Below are 17,693 nucleotides of genomic sequence, written 5' to 3' on the forward strand. Positions count from 1 at the left end.
TCGCGGCGACACCACGTCATCGACGCGGCGACACCGCGGACACGCCCCGCGTATTGTTTACGCGCGGACTTCTGTACGATGGTGTGTACAACCATCGTACAGAAGCCCTCTGGCAGACATGTATGGTGAAAACGGTCCGACGGACCGCTTTCACCATACATGTTTGCTCGTGAGTACCCGGCCTTAGAGTCACAGATGCGTGGTCTGACCACGTAATAGTATTTATAGTCATATTGGTGGTACGGGATAGGAGGCTTTGGTCCACTAGAAAGAGATCTATGCAGGAGTAAGAACGGTGTTGATGCAGTGTGCTAAGAAGAGAAGGGCCTTTGCGAGTAGATGTAGAGGTTGAGTCTATGGTTTTATCTGGAGCAAGGTTAAAATCTCTGCAGATCACCAGGGCCCCTCTTCTGAGCAGGTCTATCTTCTTTAACTGCTTATTAAGGAATTTCATTAGATGGGAGTTAGGAGTATATACGTTTGCAATTGTATATGTGGTAGAGTTTATATCACAGATTAAGATGAGATACCTGCCACTAGGGTCTTTAATTTCTTTGTGGAGCTGAAATGACACCCTGTCTCTGATTGCCGTGAGGACCCCCTTTTTCTTTGACTCATCATTTGCGGTAAAAACATATGGGTAGCTCTTGTGTGAGCATTTGAGCTGTGCAGTAGCGCAGAAGTGTGTTTCCTGTGCACACAGGATGTCACTCTTAAATTGCAAGGCTTCAGACCACAGTGATTTGCGCTTAACTGGGTGATTGAGGCCTTTTGAATTAATAGAAAGAAAAGTCACCCCCATGTGGATGGTTTGAAGATGCTATGCTGTAGATCCTTGAAGAGGAGAGCCGAGTCTTGTGCTGAGTGTTCCCCCCAGTGGTCAAAGAGAGAATGTCTTTTGTAGTGAAAAGAGTGTGTAGAAGCTGTGGCTGAGGTACTCACGTTCTGATGATGCACCGTAGATGGACGTGAGGGTACACTGGCTGTGCTTTGGTGTAGGATCTTGAAGTTAGCACTGTGTCTCTTCCAGCATGGGAATTGATTGTGTAAGAATACGACACTTAAGATGATGCCATTTGTTAGTTGGAGCGGACTGTGATGAATAGGGAGAAAAAATGATAAGTAGAAGCGTAACACAAAAAATTATATAACACAACTGAAGTTCAGATTTCTGAGAAAAAAGGAAGATGTTGGACCCAAAGGTTAACTGCCCGGGTCAAAACAATTTAACTGTTCACTCGGATGCAGCTGGCTGCTGCTCAAATGTAATTAAAGGGGTCAAGTTTGTGACTAAGAGGGCTTCCCCTCCTCCCCCCGGGACTTGAAATTCCTAGACAAGCCCACCAGGTTCAGGCGTGTTTCTTAGAGTTTTTTGCAGTGACCATTCTCCATTCTGATTCCACAGGTTGCGCTTTTTTCATTTTTTTTTTATTGGAGTTATTGTCCAAGTCAGGGACAATGTGCCATTCCTTGAGCAAGGAATGTCAAAACGTGCGTAGTCCCGTCTTTGGTAATAGTGATGTTGGTTGGGTACCCCCACCTGTAAGATATCTGGTGATTCCTGAGTGCTTTGGTGATGGCGACCAAGCTTCTCCTTTTTTTCAATGTATACTGCGACAGATCTGCATAGAATTGCAGGTGCTGGTATTGGGGTGAGATGCGTTCCTTGGTACGCATGGCCACCATGAGCTGCTCTTTGGCGTGGTAAAAGTGTAATCTCAGAATCACATCTCTTGAAATTTGATCGGGAAGGTAGGATGGTTTGGGGAGACAATGGATGCTGTCTATAGTGACATCTAGCATGGTCAGATGAGGAAGGAGTTCTGTAAATAGGGTAGTGACGTAGGCCCTCAGATCCCCCTGTTGGACGGACTCAGGGATACCTCCTATTTTCACGTTGTTCCTCCTGCTCCTGTCCTCCATGTCTGCCATTTTTGCCTTAAAACCCTCCATCTCGTCCTCATTCTCCTTCTGGGCATCCACTAAGTCATTTATAGTGGATGCGAATTCCCCCATTTTACATTTGATGTGATCCACCCTTGATTCCACCTCCTGTATGTCTGTGTGAAACTTCTGCATGCAGGACATCATGTCGGCTTCGTAATGAGAGCAGCACATCTTTCAGCACAGTGTCCTTGACAGCCTGATTAGTGGTGGAAAATTTCTCAATTCTGCCTGGTAATTTCCTGGTGTCTTCCCCTGAGTCAACCTCTGGCCCTGTCACCGGACTGCATACAGGGCCATCCAGCCTGAATCTAGCCTTAGCTGGGCTAGCTGATTGTGGTGTGTCAGGGCAGGATTGGAGGCTTATGCCTAGTACACACGATAGGATTTATCCGCGGATACGGTCCTCCGGACCGTTTCCGCGGATAAATCCTCTGAGGATTTGGATCCGATGGAGTGTACACACCATCGGATCGAAATCCGCGCCGAATTCCCATCGCGATGACGTGTCGCGCCGTCGCCGCGATGATGACGCGGCGACATGCGCGACGCTGTCATATAAGGAATTCCACGCATGCGTCAAATCATTACGACGCATGCGAGGGATGGGTTCAGACGGATCGATCCGCTGGAGCCGATTCCAGCGGATAGATTTCTTAGCATGCTAAGAAATTTTTATCCGCTGGAAATCGGTCGGCCCGAAATATATCCGCGGATAAATATCCGCTGGATCGTACACACCAGCGGATCTATCCGCTGAAACCGATCCGTGGATCAATTTCAGCGGATCGATCCTCTCGTGTGTACGGGGCCTTACAGGGAAATCGCCAGTTTTGCTGCGGGAGGTGGATGAAGGTGGAGGGGAACGAGCGTTATGTGCTGGGGTTGATGAGGCGCCGGCACCATCTTGCCTACCTCCTTGCTGCCGATATGAGTAGAACTCTGTCAGTTTTTGCGGCTTTCTGTTCTCCTTTTGCTTCTTGGTCATGGTCATCCGGCCGTGTAGGGCGTCTGCCGCCAGGCTAGGGTAAGTGTATGTGCCCTGGGAAGCCGCTCTGTGCCGCTGCGTGTCCCTTTATTGAGGAGCTCCGCTCTCAAGCAGTCATCACGGTCCGTGGTTAGCCATGCCCCCCAGCCTTCTATAATTTAACTACCCAACACTCCAATCACCCTACACCCTCTGCAGCTTCTGCAATCCACAGAACTTGGTTTTCAATCCTCTTCTTCTTAAAACCAGCCTCCTCTTCTCCTGTGCCCTCTGGAATGCCCGCTCTCTCTGTAATAAACTCACCTCCCTCCACAACCTCTTTATCACAAATCCATTTACCCTACTTGCCATTACTGAAACCTGGCTTCATGAATCCGACACTGCTTCTCCTACTTCCCTCTCCCATGGTGGCCTTCTCTGGTCTCACTCCCCCAGACCAAGTGGATGGAAGGGAGGCAGAGTGGGAACCCTTCTAGCCCCACACATCACCTTTACCCACCTCCTTCTCTGACACTCTCCTCCTTTGAGGCACATTGTATTTGGCTTCTTTTCCCTTTTCTCTAAGAATTACTGTTATCTACCGCCCCCCTGGACTGGTATCAACCTTCCTGGATGACTTCTCTGCCTGGCAACCCTACTTTCTCTCTTTTGAAATCCCCGCTCATCGTCTGCAATCCCTTTCTGCCAATCCATCCATTGGCTTCCATTCACCCAACAAAATAAATTCTAAATACAAACAATAACTGACAAAGCCATCTGCGACTCAGCCCACACCTACATCACTAACCTAGTCTCACAATGCCCACCAAATCGTTCTCTTCATTCCTCCCAAGACCTCCTGCTCTCTAGCTCTCCTGTCACATCCTCCCAGGCTCACCTGCAGGACTTTCCCGAGCCTCTCCCATCCTATGGAACTCCATACCCCAATCTGTCTGACTATCTCCTACTCTGTTTGCTTTTAGATGATCCTTGAAAACCCTCCTTTCCAGAGAAGCCTATCCTGTCCACACCTAACAACTGTACATTTATTTTCTCCATCAGCTCATCCCCCACAGTTATTACTTTTTGTATTATTTGACCCTCCCTTCTAGATTGTAGTCGCTAACGAGCAGGGCCCTCTGATTCATCCTGTGCAAATTGTTGGTGCTATATAAATCCTGTATAACAATAAAAATAAATGTATTTCGATGGGGGTAGTAGTCCTTGAATGTACAGAAACCCTCCTATTACCCCCTCACATCCACATCCTATTATTGTGTGACCAATACCCTCCAAAAAATTCTTTCATTTCCCAAAGTTATCCGTCTACAAGGAGACCTGTATAGATCAAATGATGGCACCAATGAGGATGGAGGAGGACCGGAGTCACATGACTGAGAAGATACTGAACCTCACCCTGGAGATCATCTACCTGCTGACCGGAGAGGTGAGGAGGATTCTGGGAGGTCACATGACATCACTCTTATCTCTATTAATAAAACACAGACCTGACCGGGGAGGTGAGGAGGATTCTGGGATTCTAACATGATATTCCTATTGGTTCCTCAATACAGAGATTTCCTCTTGCGAAGTCAGGTGATCATATGACCATCACAGTGCCTCCATGTGACTCCCTAAAACCCGAGAGACACAACATGCAGAAGATTCTAGAAGTCACCAAGAAGATGATGGAGCTGCTGACAGGAGAGGTGAGGAGGATTCTGGGAATTCTGGGACATTATCCAGTAACAGACAAGGGGTGTGTCTGGATGGTAACTGTATCATTGTGTGTGTCAGGTTCCTATAAGGTGTCAGGATGTCACTGTCTATTTCTCCATGGAGGAGGGGGAGTATTTAGAAGGAAACAAGGATCTCTACAAGGACGTCATGATGGACAATCAGCCGCCCCTCACATCACCGGGTAAGAGGAGACTTTATTGTAAAGGAGAGAGCAGTACGGAGGTGTGACGGATCTCAGATACCCCAGGTGGGCACATCCGCCAGACCTGTGTCTCCTGTCCTCCAAACGCACCCGCAGCCTGCAACCTCGCCATAACCAGCCCTTAACCCCTCAATCACGAGACAATCCACACAGGTGTTGAGGGTTAAACATCCAGAGCTTAAACTGTTTATTAAATTCCAAGACATACAGTTACACAGAGCTAGGGACATTCCCCTTAGCCAACATCCAATGGGAACTGAACATTTGTACATTGAAATAGTCTACAGATACCTAATGAGTTTATGGTAAGCAGGCAGCCTCAATACACACCCCCTGCGGAGAGATGTCTGCAGTCTAGGCCATTGTCTATGTGTCATGAATCAACACAATTAGACACAGCAACAAGAGGGGGGGGGTGGGGGAGAAGGGTTGTAACATTACATTACATCCATGCCAGCTTGTCCCGGGTCTCCAGTATCTTCTGGCCCATAGTCTGTCGGTAGGAGGCACGGACACAGTTCTTTCCAAAACACACAGTGACAGTGGGTTCTGTCACAGGAGGCTCCACCTAGATCCCCCATCATCTGATAAACACATAGAAACAATGGCCCGGATTCACAGACATCTGCGCATATTTATGCAGCCGTAGCGTATCTCCTTTGCGCTACGCCGGCGCAGAGAGGCAAGCACTGAATTCACAAAGTCAGTGCTACCAAAACCGCGCTGGGTTTCCTAGGCATAATCCGGCGTATGTGGAAGTGGGTGTGAGCCATGCAAATGATGGGCCGAGTGCCAGACAGATGTGTATAACGAATGGTGCATGCGCCGTCCCGTGGACGCATCCCAGTGTGCATGCTCAGAATCACGTTGGAGCTACTCCCTAAGATACGTTGTATCACTGCCTACGGTGTGAACGTAACCTACGCCTAGTCATATTCACGTCCTACGTAAAATACGTTGGCTTGTGTTCCGTAGCGCAGCCATTTGCATTGATGCTGCTGAGTTACACCTACTTTTATGGGGTATAACTTTACGCCGGACATATGACTTTACGTGCACTGCGTCGGACGGACGGACGTTCGTGAATCGGCGTATCTCCCTCACTTGCATATGTGAATAGAAAATCAATGCGAGGGGTTTGGCACTTCCGGACCTACGGGTCTACTTTTGGGCTGCGATCCTGGTAACTGTCCGCTGGTGGCTCATGCGATCAAGGTCCAATGCTGCGGTATGTCTCGAAGCTGCTATCGTTGGTTCTCTACAGGAACTGGGGAATCTGATCTACCGAGGCCCCCGGGCGTATGATGCACTGCCCTTCTCCACTAGGACCACACTTCGGGTTTGGGGGGTGGCGAGGAAGCGGTTTTCTTGCCCTAATAGATGGTCACCCGTTACCCCGCTTTGGGGTAACCCACATCTCCGAACCGTTCCGGATCCTCAGGTGTGGGCTAGGTACGGGACTAAGACTTTGGGGGACATCCTTACAGCTGGCAGATTCCTTTCCATGATGGAACTTAGGGCCGCTTCCACCTACCTGGATGGATGACGTTTCGTTATCTCCAGTTGCGCCACGCTATGCGAGCTCAGTTCCCTTTTCCACCGACTTTGAAAATGGACCCAATTGAGGGTGAACTGGCGGTTGAACCCCTGCGCAGCCCATGTCTACCTTATATTTTGTCCTGCAATCCTGCCATTCCCCTCGGATGGAGCGCCTCTGGGTGAAATGGAGTGAGGATGTGCCTGGATTGGACAGGGAGGATTGGGATGACTGTCTTGGTGAGAGCGCACAGGCGCTGATCTATTCCAGGGATAGGTTGATTCAGGTCAAGTATTTGCACAGAACCTACTTTACACCGCAGAGGCTACATGCTATTTATCCTGATAGATCGCCGCTTTGCACCAGGTGCGGTGGGGCGGTGGGCACATTCCTGCACATGTTCTGGAGTTGCCCTAGGGTGGCTCAGTTCTCGACTGGAGTGGTTGAGCTCATTAACTATCGGCTTCATCTAGACTTGCCGGTCTCCCCTACTCTTCTGCTCCTCAGTATTCATGATGATGACCAGAGGCCCAGGTATACCAAAATACTTTTATGTTTCCTTTTCTTTTATGCTAGGAGGGAAATTGTTCTGAAATGGAAGTCCCGGTCCCCCCCCCTCTGTGGGTTTGTGGGAAAGAGCTATTGGCTCAGCTTTACCTATGTATAAAATGACTTATATGAATCGAAAATGCCCTGAGAAATATGATAGGGTCTGGCAGCCCTGGACTGCCTGAAGAACATGTTTGTGCCTTTTGGATTCTCCTTTTTTTTATTTTTTTTTATGCACTTCTATAATACTGTGTATGTCTTTGATGCTGTTGCCAGACTCCCTACATGTGACTGTTTTGACTTCCATGGTTTGAACATTATTCTGTACTGCCTGTCTTTCTTTGTAACTTTTATATTTTTCTTCAATAAAAGAACATTCTGTTCATGTTAAAAAAAGAAAATCAATGCGAGCGCCAATTACATCCAGCGTAAATATGCGCCCACTCTACGCCGGCGTAGGCACGTTACGTTGGTGGGATGAAGCCTATTTTCAGGCGTATCTCAGTTTCAGAGTCCGGTGCATAGATACAACGGTGCATATTTGCACTTACGTGGCGTATCTGAAGATACGTCGGCGCAAGTGCTTTGTGAATCCGGGCCGCAGGATTCAGTCTCAGGAGATGGGAGGCAGCGGTGTGGGATCTCTGCAACTTGTCTCATGTGAACATTTAGGTCATCACTGATTACTGAATACCAATTTTATGCATCCTGACGCTTACACTGTATAATTTATATTGTACATTATATACTCCTGACCCCTGCACTATATACTCTATGTTGTACATTACATCATTCTGATACTATATAGTCCTACCCCCTGCTATATATACACATTGGGCCAGATTCACGTAGGACTTACGCCGACGTATCTCGAGATACGCTGTGTAAGTCTAAATGTGCTCCATCGTATCTTTGCGCTGTACCCACAGAACTAGATACGCCTGAAAATAGGCTTCTTTCGGCCGACGTAATTTTCCTACGCCGGCGTATCGTGGGCGCATATTTACGCTGGACGCATCTGGCGCACCCATTGATTTCCTGTTCAAATATGCAAATGAGGGAGATACACAGATTCACAAACGTACGCGCGTTCAGCGCAGGCTACGCGCGGTGCGCGTAAGTTGTACTTCTGGCAAAAGTTACCCCTCATAAAGCAGGGGTAACTTTGCACCAGACTTGCACAGGTCAGCTGGAGAGTCGCTGCAGAGCCCCGTTACGGATGAGTTGAGCAACCACACTTGCAGGACAACACAACTGTATGCCAACATGCCAGGGGCAGCCGTGGTCCTACCACTACTAATGTGTCCACCGTCACGTAGGAGGGCACGGGAGAGGATATACCGCACGCGCATGAACGTCTTTGGCATGGGGGATTCTGAGGTGTATCGCATCTTCAGATTCAGCCCTGCTGCCATCCTGGAATTAGCCACAGCCCTGCATGATGACATCACCAGCAAGATTTTTTTTTTTTTGAAAAGCCTATGGCGTGTGAACACACCCAAAAAACTCCACCCGGTGCAGAAAAAATGTGCACACACATAAAGAGTGTTCACAAAAACGTGCAGACGGGTGCAACGTCAAGTGGTCCTCCTGTGAAGAGGGACCCAAACCCTGATCCCCCGGGGCGTTAGGCTCCAGACGGGGACTGAGGTACTGTGGTCCGAGCAACCGAAGCCGACACGGACCCAACTTCCTCGGAGGGACTGCCGAAACAGAACCCTCCCAGTACTAGGTGGGGCTCCCCCGAAGGGAGACCCCATGAGAGCAGGCAAACTAAGCCAGAAGGCCATGTCCACCCACTCCCAAGACGTTCAGGGCTGGCCCGAGGACCCGCACCCTACTAATCACACAGTGAGACAAAACGTGCACAACAAAAAAAAGACAAAAAAGTGACAAACACAGGCTTAAATAAAATAAAGTGGGGGAAGGGATAGTGGAGAGGAGAGTGAAAAAAGTGGCCATTGTGGTGAAACAATGACCAGGCCCTCCGGCCAGGAATAAAAAATTCCTCCGGTCCTAGCCAAAAGGCCCGGCCCAGGAGGCAGGTGCTAAAAAAAGCGTGTATCTGGTGCAGTGACCGTGGTATCTTAAATCAATGTGTCCCTCACACACAGTGATCTTCAGATACCCCTGGACTGCCACTCCAGGGGCACATGCACCATAGGCTTTTCGTTCCATATCCGACCCCCCGACCGGCCAGTGCAGCCCTCCACCCCTGCCAGCTAGAGAGCCCTTCAAGGTTTTCTTGGGGAGAACTGCCGCTCAGGTAACAGCCTCCACCAATACTAGCCCCTCCAGACCCTCCGTCAACCCAGCGGATTTGCATGGCTCTACCCCGTCTTATCCCAGGGCATTACCAGCTCCTCCAACCGGATCGCTGACAGAGATAGCACTTACACCAGCCAGCCAGAAGGCCAGACTAGAACTCGGCAAAAAGACCAAGACCAAGCGCAGTACCCATCCTCACCAGAAGCACCCTTCCAGATGGCTCAGACTCAACCATGGGCCGGCCCCCAGTATTCTGTCGGGCAGCACAGCGTAGTCCCTGCTGAAACCATCCTTCCAGGTGCAATGACGTCATTGGACTGCATCCACCCTCCCCATGTAGGAGGTGCTTCAGCGCTCCGCTGACAACTGATAAGGACAGATACCACACCCAGTCCCAGCCAAAAGGCCGAGAAGCGGCAGGGAAGACAACCACGATCAGCACGGCCTAGAGTGTGCAATGGCCGAGCCTCGCCCTGGGAGAACCGCCTTCATGATCATGGTGTCTCCCCTGCCAGGTAAGTATCTTATACAATATGTTGTACATTACATAGTCCTGACTTCTGCTCTCTCCCCTCTACCCACTGCTATATATATCACATCACCAGCAAGATACATCGCTCACATGCAGTGGAGCCACTGGTCAAGGTACTGGCAACACTCCATTGCCTTTGCAAGTGGATCTTTTCAGCGTACAAGTGGAGTCGTGGCTGGGATGTCACAATCCACCATGAGCAGATGCGTGCACCAGGTTGTCCCCGTAATCCTCAGACGCATGTCCCACCACTTCATCAAACCCACCCATGAGCATCTGCGGCAGAAGGCAATGCAGGATTTCTACAGAATTGCCGGATTCCCACGCACCGTGGGGGCCATTGATTGCATACATGTGGCACTACAGCCCCCCCCGTGCCACAGAGCACATATACCGTAATCGGAAGCAGTGGCATTCCATCAACGTACAGGTGATAGCCGATGCCCAATGCCTCATATGGCACGTCTGTGCCAAAAACCCAGGGGCCAGCCACGACCGCTACATATACCGTCAAAGCAACATCCCAACGTAATTCGAACAGAACGTGTACGGCAGGCATGTCCAAAGTCCGGCCCGCGGGCCAAATGCGGCCCCCCTGTTGATTTAATATGGCCCCCCTGGAGATTTGTTTGTGGCCCCCAGGGTCACAAAAGATATATACTGTATTTATCGGCGCTGCCTTGGAGGGGGCAGGACGAGCGCCATCAGATTACATGAAGAGAATCTCTTGTTTACTCAGCAGTGTCTGTATTGGAAGTCCCGTCTCCTGGGATGCCATTGGACGACTGTTCTGTCTATAATAGGAGGCGGGACTTTGTATTAAAGAGGCCACAGGGTAAACAAGAGATTCTTCTGTTTGTAATCTGTCAGCACTTGTCCCGCCCCCCTCCCTCTGCCCTCCGAGGCTGCAGATGGGCATCAATCAGGCTGCATTCATGGCACATGTGAGGCTGCATTCATGGCAATGGTAAGCTTGTGCGTGTAATATTTGCCGATAAATACGGTATATCCAAATAACACGCCCGAGCTCATCCTTAGTACTGAGCAGCGCTCTGGGATTCGTTGGGGCCACAAAAGAAATATATACAGTATATCCAAATAACACGCACAAGCTCATCTCTTCACCACACACAGCCACAAAGGCTGGAAAATTCTTGTTGGGCAGTGTAGTAGTGCTCAGACGAACACACTTAGACTGAATTTTAATGGTTCAAAGAATGTCTGGCAAAATGGTCGGCCCTCATGCATGTTCACTTCATCAAATCTGGCCCTCTTTGAAAAAAGTTTGGACACTCCTGGTGTACGGGAACAGCTGGCTGATTGGTGAGTGACATGGGTGTCAGGCATGACTGTCCCCCCCCATGATGCAGACATCATGAGGGGCACATGCACGACTAACATCCTCCTGTCTTTTCCCTTCCAGGTGACTCTGCATATGCACTTGGACCCCATCTCCTGACTCCATACCGGAAACCCCAAACCAGAGGAGAAAGAAAATACAATGCTGCACACATACGTACCCGTGCAGTGGTGGAACGCACATTTGGCCTCCTGAAGTCCCATTTCCGATGCCTGGATAAGTCCGGGGGGCCCTGTTGTATTCCCCAAACTTTGTGTGCCAGATCATCGGTGCATGTTGTGTGCTGCACAGCTACGCCATGAGAAAGGGCCTGGAGATTGACCTACGTGATGACCTGACCCCCGAGCCACACAGTCCCCCCCTAACCGAGGCTACCCCGTCTGCTGAGGAAAGAGCAGTCAGGAGATGCCTGGTGGTAGGCATCTTTGGACGTTAAACACACACATTCATCATGGCACAAGGTGAATGCACGCATGCACACCACTGTGGTCCCTAGCTCACACACACCACATACACTTGCAGGACTTGGGAGCAGCAACGCTGCGCCAAGGCCCCAATGGTGTCGCTGTCTATTCATACCACATTCACACGGTCGTGGGGATAACTTCTACCCGACGACCCAGGGTGACACACCTTACTGGCAGGTATGTCACCCCCACATTCACACACCAGTCACCCTGTAGCCTGCACTACTGACCGTGTGCAGTCATTATAAAACAAAAGGCTCTTCACCAGAGCATAAATAAAATAAAAGGCTCTTCACCAGAGCATAAAGAAACAAAAAAGGCAATCAATTGCCCTGGTGTGGGCTACGCCTAGTGCCCCGGTTCCTCAGTTGCCTGGGGTGGGGCATCAGGAGCAGGCTCATCCTCAGGTCTGCCAGGTGCTGGCTGCCTGCCCTCCAACGCCAGGGCAATGCGGGTGAGCACCGCGTTGGTCTCAGCCTGCATCCGCAGCTGGCGGGTGGTGGTTTGCTGCTGGTGGCGCCTCCTATGCATCCCCTCCGCCGCGATGGCAGCACTATTGGCCTTTACAGCCACTGTCAGGCTCTTCACCTCTGTCACGAGGCATGATGTCGTGGCCTGCAGCTCAGCAACGCAGGTCACCACAGCTGCACAGTTCCCGCTGATATCCTGCAGACTGTCGGGAATCTGTGCTGCGGATGCCAGGCTGTCTGCGACACGCCGCACGTCCCGGGCAACAGCACCCATATGTCGGGTCTGGCGGGCCTGATCCCTGGCCAGATTTTCCTGTAACACTTCAGGAACACCCCTGGTTTTGCGGGTGGCCTTCCTGGGGGCAGGAGAGGCTTGGGGCCGTGTATATGGGGAGGCCCTTGAGGAGCTTCCCCTGATGGTTGAGGAGGGTTAGGGGCTTCCGCAGATGGTGAGGGTCTTTCCCTGATGGGGGAGGAGGGTGAGGGTCTTCCCATGATGGGGCAGGAGGGTTGGGAGGGTCCAGGGATGATGGGAGCCTCCTCAACGAGGTAGACCACTTCCTCCAGGTTCCCGTGCTCCTCCTCAAGAGGTGAGGTGTGGGCACTCTCATCCCTTGATGGCGTGGTTCGCCCAGCAGCCGACGACAGCCCAGCTCCCTCCAGCACATCTGTGGATGACACAAAACATTCACAGGTTGGTGGACCCACACACTTGTCACATATTCCCTTCCACCCCCTCACATGCTACACACCGTATAGGAGCTAAAACACACTTACCTGACCTCAAGGACTGGTCACCGGAGTCGAATCCCTCCATGCCCTCCACCACCTGCTCACGGTGCAAACATTCAGCAATGATCTCCTCCTCAGGTGTCAACCGCAGCGATGAGGCTGGTCCTCCTCCCGTGCCCCTGGCATGCTTCCTTCTAAGGGCCAGCTTCTCACAGACCTGACGTCTCAGGTCATTTATTTTCTTTTGAACATCCTCGGGGGTCCTGATCGCATTCCTCACCGCACTGACCTGCAGGCTGAGCTCCCCCAGGAACTCCTTCTTCCGTGCCTTGCTGGTCTGGGAACTGAGGGCACCATGAAGGTATTTATCATGTTTGGCTATCCTTGCAATAATGATAGCCTTCTCCTCCTTGGAAAGGTATTTTTTCCTCCTCTCCTTGCCTGTATTTCCAGCAGCTGCCATCGCTCTGCAAAAGTACCTTGCTTCAGGGGGGGAAAAAAGCAGGATGTACTTTTGCGCCGGACGGGCGCATGTCTGGGCGTATTTATGCGTTCGGTGTAAGCCGGTGGGCCGGCGTATCCCAGGAAGTTGCACCGGCGTAGTTGCTCTGTTCATGATACGTCGGGCGTAAAACACTGCTCCACGCTCGGACCATCATTTGCATAAGGTCACACCCACTTACACTTACGCCGACGAAATTACGTTACGCCGGCGCAACGTTGGGAGCAAGTGCTTTGTGAATACTGTACTTACCTCTCAGAGTTACGTTGGCGTAGCGCATATGAGATGCACTACGCCGGTATAAAGATGCGCCAATCTACGTGAATCTGGCCCATAATATGTATTCTCTTTTGTTACACCCATTTCCTACCAGCTGGACATTTTATATCTGATTTGATTGGAGCACAGACTTTTACATGTTGATAATAATGTGATAACATCCTCAGAATTTGGAACCTTAAACAGAAATTGATTTGATTTTATTATTTGTTAAGCGCCAAATACAGTTCATGAACTGTGCCTAAGCGCTAGACAGACCAAATACATATACTGATAATCAAAAAAATAAGCATAGCAGATATCACATACAGTATAGATTAGTAATAAATAACGACTTAAATAGCATAAGGAGGACAATCTAAACAGAGGGAAAAATGAAATAAAAAAAGAAAAGTTGAAGAAGCAGAATACCAGTCCACATTTAATTAGGCAGCAACAAGTCAGGGCGGGCTGATGAGCTGGTTAGTAGTAAATAGCACATGTCCCGTATTCATATACATTGGAAAGTAAGTGAGTCTTCAGTACCTTGCGAAAATGAGTTGGCGAGTTAATTTTCCGCATACTCTCAGGAAGATTATTCCATAGAAATACACCAAAGACTTGGAGAGTTTTTCCACCAGCTGCCGCAAAATTATATGGTTTCGGCACAAGGCGGTTTTGATTCGCCGAACGTAAAGATCTTTTTGGGATATAGTGGGAAACTATACTCGATAAATAGATTGGACCTTGACTCCAATATGCCTTAAAAACAAGGCAGAGGGCCTTGAATTCAGGCCTTTTGGCAATGGGTAGCCAGTGAAGCTCTCAAAGGGAGCTTGTAACATGTTCTCTGTGATTTAGTCCTTTGATCAGGCGAGCGGCATGGTTTTGAACTAACTGCAACTTAGCAATCCATTTCTTTGGGAGATTTAATAAGAAAACATTTGAGTAATCCAACCTAGAAAGTATGAACGCTTGTACACGTTTTTTCCCGATTCACTTCGGTAAACAGATTTTTCAGCTTCCGAAGGAAATATAGATAGTATATGATATTTGAGACATAATAGGGGAGGAGTCAATAACCCAATGGTGGAGGTCTTCAGGATCGGTCCAGTGTTCATCTTGGTTGTTCTCCCCATCCTCACTCTCTGACCTCTGGTGGGACTCAGCCCCGCTGTTATTCATGACTAAATCATGGACTAAATAAGGAAGTGCAGGACTTCTTGTTTTGGGAAGATGACAATGAGTGATAGAGGGGGTGGGGACACTCATTCTATAATACCCTCATCACTGTCACTCCTATAAAAGACAGATCTTGTTGTTCCCTCACTCTCTGACTAAGGTCCATGAATAAAGAAATGATCTGGTAGGAGATCAGAGGACCCATTTACTAGTTGCCTTGAGCGGGGAATTGTAAGATCTTCAGAGACAAAGCTGCCTGATGTGGGCGGAGTTCAGGTTTAGGGGAACCAATCTGCTCATGTCTAGTAATAATCTTTTTTTTTCTATTTTAGTAGATGGACGGGAGATGAGGAAAACCTCAGAGGATTGTCTCACTTTGTCTCCAGACTGTGAAGTAGAAGATGAGGACATCACACAGTATAGTCCAGGAGAAAACCCGACTACCTCAAATGTCCATCCGGCACCACACAGTGTAGATGGACCATCGTATTCCTCTTATCCTGAGGAACCTCAGACTGTGCGGGATGGTGCCGGACCATCGTATTCCTCTTATCCTGAGGAACCTCAGACTGTGCGGGACGGTGCCGGACCATCGTATTTCTCTTATCCTGAGGAACCTCAGACTGTGCGGGATGGTGCCATCCTTCCAAGAGATAAGAGGTTTTTGTGTACTGAGTGCGGGAAGTGTTTCCCTTCTAAATCCCTTCTTAATGTGCATAAAAGATCTCACACAGGAGAGAAGCCATATTCCTGTCCTGAGTGTGGGAAATGTTTTTCACAGAAGTCGAATCTTGACACACATCAGAGATTTCACACGGGGGAGAAGCCATATTCCTGTCCTGAGTGCAAAAAATGTTTTTCACGGAAGTCCAATCTTGACATACATCAGAGATCTCACACAGGAAATAAGCCGTTTTCCTGCCGTGAGTGTGGGAAATGTTTTTCAGACAAGTCTAGTCTTTACACACATCAGAGATATCACACGGGGCAGAAGCCGTATTCCTGTCCTAAGTGTGAGAAATGTTTTTCAGTGAAGTCCAATCTTAAAACACATCAGAGATCTCACACGGGCGAGAAGCCATATTACTGTCCTGAGTGCGGGAAATGTTTTTCGCAAAAGTCCAGTCTTTCCACACATCAGAGATCTCACACGGGGGAGAAGCCGTATTCCTGTCCTGAGTGCGGAAAATGTTTTTCACAGAAGATCGGTCTTTCCAAACATCAGAGATCTCACACAGGGGAGAAGCCGTATTCCTGTCCTGAGTGCGGGAAATGTTTTTCACAGAAGTCCAATCTTTACAAACATCAGAGATCTCACACGGGGGTGAAGCCACTTTCCTGTCCTGAGTGAGGGAATTGTTCCTCACTGAAGTCCTGTCTTCCTGTACATCAGGGATCCCACACAACCCTTGAGGTGTATTAGTGACTTGAGTGTGGGAAATGTCTTGTATATGAATGTCATAGCTCCCAACTGTCCCTGATTTGTAGCAATGTCCCTCTGTCCCTCATTCCTCCTCATTTGTCCCTCATTTTGGTCTGATCTATATAGTTGCATATAAAATGCACTTTTTATCTATCAAAAAGTGTTTTCCAGCGCTAAACCTTTCATCTGATGTCTAAATTGCTGCATTTGTAAATTCCAAAAGCCAATATAAAGGAATAGTAGTGGTAAAAAAGCACTTGTTGGTTTTACCAATCATTTTTTTTGTACAATTCTCCTTTAAGGGGGAGTGGCAAGGGGTGTGTCCTATGCCTGCATACTTTTTTTTTTTTTTTTTTTTCTTCCACCTCAGCTCTTACCAAATCATAGAGACCCACTCATGGTTTGATGTGTCTTACGTCTCGTTTTGTAGTTTGCATCATAAGTGGTATATTTGCTATGCTACTTAGGTTTTTTTTTTTTTTTTTTTTTTTTTTTAATTATTATTATTATTCTTCTTCTTTCCTTTTTTAAATATAGGCCAACACTTATTTAAAATGCGGGAATGGCTTAGTACAATGGCTTGCCCTTGTGGCTCTATATTTTTTTTTTTTTTTTTTGACTCCCCCCCCCCCCCCCCCCCCTCTTGGCTCCCAGGAATCTCCTAACTTTTCCTTCGTAAAAACCAGTCTCAGATGTTCATCGATCAAAAGTAGTATATGACTCGCTCTAGAAAATGACCATAGCCAGGGACATTATTATAACCATGTGGCTCACATATGGCTTATTAGTTAGCGTGCCCTAATTCTTTCTGCATAACTCCATGTTTTTTTGTATTCCCTCCATTTTTCCCATTTCTTCCTAAGTCCGCCAGTTGTCTCTAGGTGGCTGTCCTTTAACTCTTCCAGCCTGTACGTTTCCTCCACTTCGTCTATCCAGTTCCATACGTGTGGACTTTCCGTCTCCTGCCACTTTTTGGGTATAAGTTTCTTGGCGGCGTTTAAAAGATGAGGAAGTAAAGACTGCTTGTATTTTCTTTTCCCCTCCTGGCTGCAATGGAAGAGAACGACCCAGGGGTCTTTCTTTAAATCTTCGCCCGTAATAACTTTAATTTGACTCAGAATTATGTCCCAGTAAGTTTGTATTTTTGGGCATAACCACCAAAGGTGGGCCATCGTGCCTCTTTCTGGGCAGCCCCGCCAACATTCTGCGGTCTGATCTGCTTTGTATTTGTTTGCTTTGTCCGGGGTAATATACCACCCTGAGATACACTTATAATTTGTTTCGGCAGTTCGTACGTCGATTGCGGATGAATGGGTAAGGTGCATAATCCTCTTAAAACTGTTTGACCCTCTTGTGGTTCCTAACTCTCTTTCCCATTTACCTATAAAGGGTGCTTCGCTCCGTGAACCTATCTTTACCAATAATCCATATAATTTAGTGATAGTGCCCTTACTATTCTTAGATTTACAAATCTTCTCGAGTGGAGTTAGCTCCGCCTCCGTCCGCAGTGGGCGGGGGAGGTTCCTTACAAAGTGATGCAACTGGGAGTAATGCCACCTA

General features: G+C 48.7%; 1 non-coding gene across 1 annotated transcript; it reads right to left on the reverse strand.

The window, feature by feature from the left end:
• Positions 1-9,571: 9,571 nt before the first annotated feature.
• LOC120921828 lies at positions 9,572-9,730 on the reverse strand. The gene has a single exon (XR_005744997.1). It is a non-coding gene; the product is annotated as a U1 spliceosomal RNA (small nuclear RNA).
• Positions 9,731-17,693: the final 7,963 nt, after the last annotated feature.

The sequence above is a fragment of the Rana temporaria genome, assembly GCF_905171775.1.
Source record: "Rana temporaria chromosome 4 unlocalized genomic scaffold, aRanTem1.1 chr4x, whole genome shotgun sequence".
NCBI lineage: Eukaryota > Metazoa > Chordata > Amphibia > Anura > Ranidae > Rana > Rana temporaria.